Raw genomic sequence first — 12,627 nt, forward strand, 5'->3', positions numbered from 1 at the left:
ACTGTTGACAGTTATGATTTCGAGATTGTAAAAGACTTTGTGTATTTAGGAACCAGATTCGCTGTTCGGAACCAGATTTAACACCGATAACAATGTCAACTTTGAAGTCCAATGGAGTGCCTCATGTGCCAACAAGTGCTACTTTGGACTAGGTAGACAATTGAGTAGTAAAGTCCTATCTCGCCGAACAAAACTACCACACCCTAGAAGGCTCTTATTAGGCCCATCTTGTCGTAAGACGCAAGAACTTGGACGATGACAACATCCGCTGAGGCGTCACTCGGAGTGTTGGAGAGAAAGATTCTGCGGAAGAGTTTCGGACCTTTGCACCTTAGCGACGATGAAACAATGAGCTGTATCTGCTTTACGACGTCATAGACATTGTGCAGCGAATAAAGAGCCAGCGGCTTTGTCGGTAGAGTCAAGCCGTTTGAATGGACACAAGCGCTCCGCCTCTGAAAGTATTCGAGGCGGTACCAGCTGGTGGTAACAGAGGAAGAAAGAAGCCCCTCCGCGTGTGAAAGATCAGCTGGAGAAGGACTTGGTTTCACTTGGTGAGACCAACTGGCACCGGTTAGCACGAAAAAGACGCGACTAGCGCGCTTTGTTAAACTCCCGTAGATTCCACCAGACGTCTTCACTGATTGGGTGAAGTGTTGCCGATAGTGCATCGAAGCAGACGAAGAATGCCTTAACCAATTTAAAAAAAATATCCCCCGAACTTTTGGGGTAGACCCTGTAAAACCATTTTTAAGTTTTTACTTTTATAAAAAACTCATCTACGGAACAGATGCATAGAATTCGAGAACAATTTCACTGATTAATACAGGAAGTTTCTGAGTAGGCTATAAACTGCGTATTTTCCCTAAAATATTACTTTACAGGTGTTGCTAGCATCGAAATGATTTAAAAAATCGTATTCATAGTAATCGTAGTCAGCTCATGTGGCACACAAAATTTGAAGAATGTTGTCAAAGTTACAATATTTCTCCAACTATAAATACAGGTCCTTCCGGTAACGTAAAGCCAACTTTTGTGACAGCTTCATTCTAGTCCTACATTAGGCTGAACAGCAAGTCTTGTCGGAAATCAGACTAGAACTGGCTGTTTGGGGCCTCAGTGTTCAGTACCCGGTATCCTGTGGAAACACTGATTAGTTGAGATACATTCTTCTCCCTCCATTTTCGTACTGTAAGGTGCTCGTTAAACCTAATAATTTCATAAGCCTCTCGATATCAAGTTGCGATGAATAGACTTCCGCACCTACTCCACAGCCCATTTTAGAACCATGAATCCATGAAGCATCTACCTTGGAAGCGTTCAGTAAATAATATATGCTTCCACTCCTCTACAGAGGAAAGCTAAGTCCTAATATTTTATAGATGAAGATCGTTTGGGTAGACGTAGTTCGATTTACTGCGAATTGCCAACTCGAAAAATCGGTATAGAATCCATCCATGTCAAACTGCCCACTTTTTCTAAAGTTCCAGTTCTCTAAGCCTCTATTAGTAGCAACTGGCAGATGCTGTTTAAAGTCACTCTCAATAAATGCCGGAACGCTCCTCAGATGGCAAGAAAGGCCGTCCATTAGATGCCTACTATTCACTATTTTATTATAGATATACAACAAAGGCTCTCCACCAAACAAACGAATTTTGAGAAATTATTGGAAAGGTCAACGCTTTGTACATCCAGGACATGACTTGCAAAACTGGATCATATACCATTTCAGGCATTTTCCTAGAAGAATAGAGTGGGCGCAAGGCACTTTTTACACGATGATACTTTCTCAACTTCCAATTCATCTTAGGTGTCAGTGTGATGCCCGATTACTTAACACTGTAAGAGTGGGAAAAAGACTGCACATTTAGCAAAGAAAAGTTTAATATTTCCAGATCGTTCCAGCAACGTAGGGCCGTCTAGCGCGCGGATCAAAGGCGTAAGAGTCGAAGGTTGTTATTATTTTTCGACATCCACTGTCGCATCCGTCCGTAATTATCATTTGCAGATCGCATAGAAGACTTTGAGTTGAGATTAGAAAATAGTTTGAAAATAAAATCGATTCTCCACGATCTGCCTAATTTTACTTCTTGAATCTTTTAAAGAAACTTCAAATAGTACAAAGCATTTTTTACTGGCCATGCTTTTCTTCTTCTTCTTCTTAATTGGCGCGATAACCACTTACGCGATTTTGGCCGAGTTTAACAAAGCGCGCCTGTCGTTTCTTTCTCGTGCTAACCGGCGCCAATTGGACACACCAAGTGAAGCCAAGTCCTTCTCCACCTGATTTTTCCAACGCAGAGGAGGCCTTCCTCTTCCTCTAATACCACCAGCTGGTACCGCATCGAATACTTTCAGAGCCGGAGCGTTTGTATCCATTCGGACGACATGACCCAGCCAGCATAGCCGCTGGATCTTTATTCGCTGCGCTATGTCTATGTCGTTCCTTCGCCTGCGGTATTCGCCTTTGCCAACGTGCAAAGGTCCAGAAATTTTGTGCAAAATCTTTCTCTCAAACACTCCAATCGCCGCTTCATCGGATAGTGGCGAAGCTAACTTTAAAAAACCCCTTGCTTCCTAAAAAGAAAAAAATGTGCGAAAAACATGTGGGCGGAAGGAATGCGCACAATGTTGCAAGAAGTCACTTGGAACTTTTGCGGCAAACAACAACAGCAGCAGCAGCAACATTTCATTGCACGACAAAGTAAAAGTGTGTTGCATGTTAATTGTGCGGCAAGCGATAAGTCGATGTTGGCATTGCAAGCACACAAAAACAAAAAAGTATTCGGAACAAAAATACAACCGAACTGCGCAAAAAACCCAGCATCGAAAGTGCCAAAAAGTGCACTGCGGTGGCGCTAAGTCTTGCAACTTGTGTTATCAATTGAGTGGCAGCTACGTACAAATTTTCCCCCGTTGCATGTGTCAAATACTCTTTTGTAGCAACAAAAACTCTCACATCCCCACCACCTCGAATCTCACAATGTCAATGCAATGTGGCATGCCTCAGCAGACATGCGGTTTTACCCCGTTCGTTCACCTTTTTCTCTTTATTTTCTCCAATTTCACATTTTTCCGATGGCAGGCTGCTGGTGGTGGTAGTGGTGTACGATAAGTTGTGTTGTTGTACGAATGTTGTCACTACAAGAGCTTAACTCACAATACATATGCATGGTTATTTACATTTACTTGCAACATTTTTAAGTAGCTTAAAGAAAGCAAATGCATGCAACGCCGCCAACACCACCAAACCACATAAGCACGAAATGTAGCGACACCCTTTTGCAAAAAAGGTGTGAACCCAAATGCAGATGACAAAATGTTGAATGTTGAATAATGTGTAAAAACAAAAACAACTACAAACAACAATAAGCTTACCACAGCCATAGGTGCACACAGTTGGGTTGAGTACATCTGCAACTGGATGGACTTGTAGCACCTCATGCGGCGCCTCGGTGGTGGCAACAACTGGGAAAACGTCACATGTGCCGCTAACTGCCAAGTTTTGGCAAAACTTTGCCAAAAGAGTGGTAGAAGGTAGCAGCAGCTAAAAATACCAGCAGCAGCAGCTTGCAATTTTTTCACGCGCAAGCCATAAGTAACCGTCGCTGGAAGGCAAGTGTCTTCGTTATTGCAGAGCTTTTTTGCATGTTTGAAGATTTCTTTTTTTTTTGTTTTTTTGTTGAAAATTCAAAAATTATCAGCGCTCACCACAAACACTTTGGGCGCAGTAGACTCAAAGCAACGCAACATGGCGGCTTACGGCGCGAACGATTCACCTGCTAAAATGTTGCACGTTTGCTATAGATTTTATTCCCCTTTTTTTTGGCCGTCCTTTCCTCGCACAGCTTTTTCCCACTTTTCGTGTTTCAGTCGAGGGCGGTCCGGAACTTCTAAAGCTGTCGCGTTGTCAGGCCACACACAACTTGAACAGACTTTAAATTCTTCCGCTTGGAAAAGTGTTAATGTTGTAGGCGGCGTTGATGGCGTCAGCATTACCAACGAGTGCTGGCGCATTAGATGCAAATGCAGCACACGGAATTTGCGGCGGAAAGCCAAGGAAGTTCAAGGAACAAGTATGGGAAATGCGGATAATAACAGCTGTTGGATGCACACAGCCGCGATTGTGGGACCCGACGGAAATGGGTGATTGCATACAAGATTTATAAACAAAAAATAGAAGCCCTCGCACAAAATGTTCCACTGGTTCTGGAGAAGAAAACCCGATTGCGGCGCATATTAACTTTGATTAATAAGCACAGTCTTACGTCCACTTCAAGCAGCAGATGGTTTTTAAGACAAGTTTTTTTATGGCAGAAATGGACTCGGAGGAGCTCCATATTATATTAGAACAAATTTTTTTTGTATAATTTGACGTTTCAATGGACTTCGTACCCGAATCCAACGAATAGAAGTCATTGAAAAACCCACTCCGCTGTGGTGGCCGGCTTTTTACTTCCCCTAATATTTAGATGGCGTCTACCGAAGCCGAATTGGTTGCTGCGTGACTATTATTCGGTAGTGTCCAGGTGCGACATTCCGGGCCTGAAAAGCAAAGTGATGGAAAATGTTTTTCGAATATCGAACGACCCTCGACAGGCAATATCAAGCCTCCGAGTATGCTTCTGCTATGAAAAAGCTACTCATAAAAAACCATCTGCCGTTCGGAGGCGGCATAAAACTGTAGGTTTTTCCATTTGTGGAAAAACATCAAGACGTACACTACAAATAGGAGCAGGAGCTCGGCCAAAAATATATTTATATATATAATTTAGAAAATATGTGGGGTATCGAATTGCCGCCTGGTGGGATAAAATACTAGCAAAAAAGGCGTCCTTCCGAAAGCCATCTGAGCGACCTTTTTTTCACTGAACCGGGATATTCTGAGAACTCCTATTTGTATCCTACATAACAGGACACTGCAGGTTAAGAAATCATTTTAGTAAGCTGATGCTTGCGGAGGAAACGGAGTGCATGTTCTCCAATTCTGACCACAAACTTCAGTCCAATGGATTCAGATCTGGGCTTCTAGACGGCCCATCTTCTGCGGCTATAAACACAGGAGTATTATTTTTGCCTTATGGGCCGGAGTGGAACCTTGCTGGAAAATCCAATGCTCTCCATTGAAGTGACTACTGCTTCACCATGCCTTCTAAGACATCCTCCTGGCACCCTTTTGAATCGGTCTTAACCCCTTTTTCGCTGAAATGAAGAGATGTAATGACTTTACAAGACACTCCCCACCAAACCATTACAGAGGCTGGATGGTGGCCATCCTCAACCCTTCCACAAACATGTTTCATATCTTTAGAAGTTTTTGCAAAGATTTTGTCGTTTTGCTTATTAAAAACTTGTTCAACAGTGAAAATTATATTTTAGTGGCCGTTGACCGCGTGCCTCCAAAGAAGCTGTTTACATCTTTAGAGTCTAATTTTTTTCAAGCGCGTTGTGAAAAGATGACAACTTGAGCGACGGAGGGCTTTCATGTGCAAATAATCTCTAATTAGTCTTCATATGAATCTAAGAAGATTTCTGCGATTTCTTCTCGAACGGCTTTTGTGGCTGCATTAGTTCGAACCACGCGAGGACTATCACTTCTTTTTCGGTCTGTTACCTCAGACGTTCGGGAAAAATGATTGAGTTTATTACGTTTTTTTCAGCAATTCGTAAATCTCATTTGCATTTTTACCACCCTTACGTAATGCAGTCACGGCAATGCTTTTTTTTTTAGCGCCCCACTCCATTGTTAACAAGCGATATTGGCCACGAAATTGAGTATAATTACGAAGAAAAGCAATCCTAACGGAACTTTTTTCTGCGAATTTGTTCTCGCCGTATGCATTGTAAAATTTGTCACAGACTTTATGGCAATCATTAAGCTTCTCCTCCGATTTGAGGTGCGCGTCTTGCTGTTGTTCCACAAATGAAGAGACCCACAGTTTTATGCCGTCTCCGAACGACTCATTACTCTCACACCTTGGAAAACTACTATTGCCTCTATCCGAAGCTTGGAATGTGTCATCCACCACTGCCTTTTGTAAATGGCTGCAATTTGCAGTGGCCCGTCAGAGTTTTTAACATGGCACTCTTCAAATTACTCAGTTCTCTGAGAATCCAGTTCTCTGAGTGATCTTATTTTGCGGATGAACACAAAAGAAATATTCAGATCGCGCGTAATCTCCTACATTATCATCATAAATTCCTAGAGTTCTAGTGTGAAACATAGGTTAGGTTAGGTTTGGCAGCCGCATCGCACATAGAGACAACGATGCCACTTAGACCACGAAATGGGTCCGTTGTGAAGCCGCGGGGGCTGAGCTACATTTCCCTCTCCATATTAAACCATCCTGAGCTTTTGACAAAGCGTAAAAGGTTGTTGATACCTAAAATGTATAGATTATCTATATTCGTTAAGAAGTAGGATTTTAAAAATCGTTTTCTGCTTCTGGCTAGAGCTGGGCATGTGCAAAAAAGGTGTTGAATTGTCTCCAACTCCTCCTCATTTCTGCAGCTACGACAGAAATCATGCGTGTAAACGCCTAATCTCTTTGCATGATTTCCTATGAGACAATGTCCTGTGAGGGCCCCTACTAAGGTCCTGATTTGAAGTCTATTCAGTTTTATAATGCTCTTGGACAGACGTAAATTTAGCCTTGGCCATGTTTGCCTAGCAATTTCACAGGTGTTAACGCTAATCCATCTCTGATTTGTAGACCTGATTAATGCGTCCTTAATGAGAAGCTTACAAGTTGCGGGAGGTATCTCCATAAAATTACTTATGTCTGGAAAACAGGTACCTTCTCTTCTGCCCTTCAGTTCCCTGGTATATCTCTGTGGCCTGGAACCCAGCACAAGATTATACGATATTGTTTGGCCATCTCATTTAGAGATTGGCGACAACGTAAGACACTCCTTGATGTTGTTTGGAATGAATCCAGGGATCGTAGGGCAGCTTGGCTGTCTGATAGAATGCAGATATCCGTTGATGATATTCTGTATATCTTTAGCCATTTTAAGGCTTCATGAATAGCGTTTATTTCCGCTTGAAAAACACTACAGTGATCCGGTAGTTTAAAGGATTCACTAATAGAAAGCTCTTCGCAAAATAACCCTGATCCGGTATCCATTTTAGACCCGTCCGTGTAGATCTTAACGGGTGTGTTGGGTGTTGGATCTTCTTCAAACCATTCCAGTCTAGAAGGGATTTTCATTAGGAAATTCCTTTCGAAGCAGAGAATGGGAGGGTGATAATCACAGCCACTGGGTATATCCGTGTAGGAGTCTAAGATGGTTGAATGTCCCTGTGTGACAGTCTTCCATTATGAGCTCGCTTTGAGCCTTACAGCGGAGCAGGCCGCTAAGTATTTGCAGAAGAGATCTAGGGGTGGCAGATGTAGTATGATATCCAAAGCCATGGATGGCGTGTGAAACATAGGGCCACAACGAATTTCTTCCATTCGGATCTGTTTACGCCAATCTCTTAACGTCATTCCAGCTAAGCTGTAGGGTTGCTGACGCCAGCAGACGTCTCCAGGTCTACCGCGTCTGCGGCTTGGGGGTTCCAGTCAATGGCAGCCCTTGTTACGTTATTATTTCCTCTGCGTAGAAGCCATGGCCAATCCAGTCGCATTTTATCTTTCAGCTCGCCAATAGTATTGGCTTCTGCTGGTTTCTGGCCCATAAGTCAGCATTCAAAATTATATATGACCCTAAATTTTTTTAGAATTTTTCGAGGGCATCTGTTTACAAAAGCTTGTGGTGAACTTGTGTCAGATGACGTCACATTCCGCGTTTCAAAAACATAAAGTAAAGTCGACTTCGCAGTTTTGTGTGCCGTGAAATGTGTGATGCGTTCCAAATTGCTTGCAGATAGCCAAATGCTGCCTCTCTGCTTTCTTCATTCGGCTTTTATTGTCATGACTCGAACCTCCAGAGGCCGATGTAATTGTACCTTTCCTACATTGTAATAATAATAAAATGCATCAATTGGTGGCCGATAACTTTACAATTACCGTCTGGCAAGAATTTAAATGGATCCAACCATTCACAACTTTGGGTGTTGTATATGCCTTGTACTACCGCCGAATGTCATGAGAATCCGTTATATTTATTCAACCACAAGCATGTTTTAGCTGCCTATAAGAGGACGGTTATTATTTAGAACTTCTATAGAACAAAGTGATTTTCCTTTGGCATAGAGCCTGAGTAAGTTTTTCTACTCGAACTCTAATCTTATCTACACACTTTCTGGTTTTTGTTCAACAAAAAGTAAATGGCGTGCACCTAACTAAAATAAGCAGAAAGAATTTTATTTATTCCACTGTTTTATTTGTTTGCCATGAAGAAGCAAATACGATTATTCACGCATACCACGATATTCTAGTAATTTCACACAACGCTGCTCAGCTTCGGATCCATGGCACAATTCTGTAATCAAATTTCTTACTTAACGCTTTATCACAATTTATTAAGTTATCTATTATTTTACATATCTGGCTGCTTGTTTGTGAAACTTGCTGCTTTTCTCATTACTTCTGCGTCTCCTGCCCCGTCGTGACCTCCCCGCTCACATAGTTTTATACACACACACACACACACACAGAGTGAAATAAAATCTTTCGCCTCATTTTTCGGCAGCTACTGCAACGAAGCAGCAGCAGCTGAATTTACTGGCACGGAAATGAAAGGAAAAACGCCTGTCCTCATAAATTTAATTTACCGTAACATAACTTCAAACAAAGCGACACGCTACATACAATGCAACAAAGGCAGAAGGAGTAAAACAAAGCGAACAGTCACAAGAGCTTCAACAGTGGCAGCACTGCAAATGCAAGCGACGCACAGTGGGTGTAATTCATGCATAGCACAGCCATAATTATAGATATACACAGGTATAGTTAATGATAGATATGGGTAAATTTAATAGTAGACTACTTGATCTTATGAAGATCAACAAGAAAATGTCCGGTTAGCGGAACTGGGAAGGAAGTGTTAGATTAGTTGCCTTAAAAAGAGGAGTAGGATGTGGTACAGAACACCCATCTATATATTAGGGTATATATAACCTCGACCGCCATAGCCAAACGGGTTTAGGTATGACTGCTATTCGGCAGAGTTCGCGTTCGAAACCCACTCTAGCAGCACAGAAGTCTCATTATGGAAATGAGGTTCGGCAAGCGTCAGAAAGCTTGCTGTGGTAGTCCCTTTCTACTGTATATACGAGAGGTGCTTTTTATATGTCGCGATTAGAGAACAAAAACAAATTTTAATCATCGAAAATCACTTTATTGTTTTTCAAAATATTCTCCATGAAGATCTATACACTTTTGCATGCGTTTGAACCAATTGTCGAAGCACTTTTGCCACTCTGAATGAGGTACCTCCAAAACATGCATTCTGAATGCCGCAACCGCTTCTTCAGGTGTCGAAAAACGTTGACCTCTCAGTTTGTTTTTTACGTAAAGTAATAAAAAGAAGTCATTCGGTGCCAAGTCAGGACTATACGGCGGATGACCCATTAATTCGATGTTTTGGGTGCTCAAAAATGCAGTTGTTTGAGCCGATGTGTGAGAGCTCGCATTGTCCTGGTGAAGAGTGATCCGTCTTTGGCGATTGGTTTTCCTAATTTCTTGGAAGACAACTGGCAAACAAATGGTTGTGTACCACTCAGAATTTACTGTTCTGCGTTATGCTAGTGGTACGGTTGCGACATGCCCAGTTTTTCCGAAAAAACAGGCGACCATTTGCTTGGAAGTGCTTCGTGCGCGAACAACTTTTGTTGGATTTGGCTCATCTTGAAACACCCATGCAGTCGACTGCTGTTTACTTTCGGGCTCATACGCGTAAATCCATGATTCATCACCTGTCACAATGTCATAGACGTGTTTCGAAGCCCCGCGATCGTATTTTTTGAGCATTTCCTTCGACCAATCGACACGAGCCTTTTTTTGAGCGATTGACAAATTGTGTGGGATCCAACGCGAACAAATTTTTTTGACAGTCAAATGTTTATGCAATATTGAATGTATGCTGGTCCCACTAATGCCTAAGATTGTCTCAATCTCACGATAGGTCACATGACGATCTTGCAATATCAGTTCGCGCACAGCATCAAAGGTTTTCGGAACAACAACTGATTTTGGACGACCTTCACAAAATTCGTCTTGGAGTGAACTACGACCACGATTGAATTCACCATACCATCGATAAACACTGGTCCTTGATGTAGCTTCATCGCCAAAAAATGAATTAAGTTCATCCATGCAATGTGGCTGAGTTAATCCACGTCGAAAGTTGTACTCGTAAAAAATAATCGCACGAAAATGTTCACGATTTAATTCCATTTTTGGAGTGAGATGAATCTTTTAAGTTACTGCAAACAACACAAATAGCGCTGGTATTTCAAATCGTTGCATCTGTCAGTTGCCAGATTGCAACACCAGGGTTGCCAAATCCCGACTTATACAAGGCACCCCTCGTATATATATAATTGGCGCTTACACCCTTTTCTGTGTGCTTGGCCGAGCTCCTCCTCCTATTTGTGGTGTGCGTCTTGATGTTGTTCCACAAATGGAGGGACCTACAGTTTCAAGCCGACTCCGAACGGCAGATATTTTTATGAGGAGCTTTTTCATGGCAGAAATACACTCGGAGGTTTGCCATTGCCTGCCGAGGAGCGACCGCTATTAGAAAATGTTTTTCTTAATTTTGGTCTTTCAACCGAGATTCGAACCTACGTTCTCTCTATGAACTCCGAATGGTAGTCACCCATTCGGCTACGGCGGCCAGCAACCTCATAGAGGTGACTAGAGGTCTGAGCTCCTCCGCGACAATACCCTTTCTACTATACTTTTTTGCAAATACTTCCGGCCAATGATTTTCAAACTTTTTTACTGCTGTGTTATCTGGGTTTGATCGCGTTGTATCTTCTGAAGAGTACTTTAGAACCAAGTATTAATCAGGTCTCCTTCACGATGCTTCTTTGTTGGTTAGTTTACTTGGATTCAGCGAACTATTGATATATATTTTCTGCAGACTTCACACTTCGACTGAAAGATCCCATCAAATTTTGATATAAATTAGTTATGGCATGTATTTGAGCACGTGCGAGGCACAATCACAACATTTTTTCTTCCAACTTGTGATTCGTCGGGTTTTACGGTAGCGAAGCGGTGAACCAAAGCTAGGCTGCAGATCGAAGATGAGGGTTCAAGTCCTCAAAAATTATTCGAATTTTACATGAACGTGGTACAAAATTTAAGGATCCCCCACTTGGATCTGGAACGCACATTTTATAGTACTTTCCTTTGATGCGAGAAATTGGTTTGCAATTCTGCAAACTTAAAGGCCGTCGCAATGATAGTGATCAAGAAATTTTGAGAAAGCTCGTGAGCTCTGAAACTCAGAGGACATATTTAAAGCTGCAGTAGAACGAAACGGTACCAGCTGGTGGTAACAGAGGAAGAGGAAGGCCTTCTCTGCGTTGAAAAAGCGGGAGCCGAAAGACTTGGCTTCACTTGGTGTATCCAACTGGCGCCGGTTAGCACAAGAAAGAACTTCTGGCGCCCATTGTTAAACTCGGCTAAAATCGCTTAAGTGGTTATCGCGCCAATGAGGAAGAAGAAAAAATAGCACAGAGTTGGTATGGGAGTGCACTATAATTAAAAGCTAAGTAGAGGCCAACCAATATGAGGACCTGGGGAATAGTGTAATGACAAAAAGCTTGCGCAAGAAAGCCTGCGCTGCGTCTTTTGAAGTAAGATAATGAACGCAGCTCCATTTTTTTTCACTGCACTTCCGAAAGCTATTGTTTCTCTGAATTTATTTTTTATAAAGGATTTCTTCCAAACTTCAGCCACTAGGGTAATCAAACCTTCGTAATGTACAAACGTCTGAAACTGTGTGTACCTTTCAAATATCGCAGCTTGCGCAACTCTACTTAGTTCGAGTTCGGTACCATAGCCGCTCCATTGAATCTATTCATTCCTTGTCAAAGCTACCTCTGAGTAGATCAGTTAAGAGCTGCCGAACAAAAGCTACCAGAACAAAATCCACAGCAAATATTATATTAACATTTTCAGAGGGCTGTTGTATCAGCCGTCAATTCTTCGTCGCTATAAATTCGGAAATTATGCTATTTGCGGCAGCCACTTAAGCAGATATGAGTCTCATCACTACGGATGATATTCTTCTCGAACACTTGGTGAGGAAAGCACTTATTACAAAAAACAAAAAGATATTAAAGTATTAAAAAGTATTTCCACAAAATTTTATTGCTGCAGCTTTACCAAGATGGCTACCATACAGTGTCAAAGTTCAAGGGTACCTATAGAAAACTCTTTTGCTTTGCGTGAAAAGGATGCCACTTTCTTTGACTTGCTGGCTTACTACTGAGATGTGGACATTTATGACTAAAATTTATCTAAACACCTCCCACTGTGCGACTTTAGCAAATTTGCTAGCTGCGCCCCACCCGCACTAGATAAAGCAGCGCTATGGGAATTGCGCATTTACACACACACACACACACCCACGCAGCCTGTAATAGAATTTGCCAGCTAAGAAAGAAGAGTGACAGCGGGGCTGCAAGTGCCTGTGAAGCGGCAAGGAAATGCAGACAAAGTAGGC

This window comes from Anastrepha obliqua, chromosome 4 (genome assembly GCF_027943255.1).
Source record: "Anastrepha obliqua isolate idAnaObli1 chromosome 4, idAnaObli1_1.0, whole genome shotgun sequence".
In the NCBI taxonomy this organism is placed as follows: domain Eukaryota; kingdom Metazoa; phylum Arthropoda; class Insecta; order Diptera; family Tephritidae; genus Anastrepha; species Anastrepha obliqua.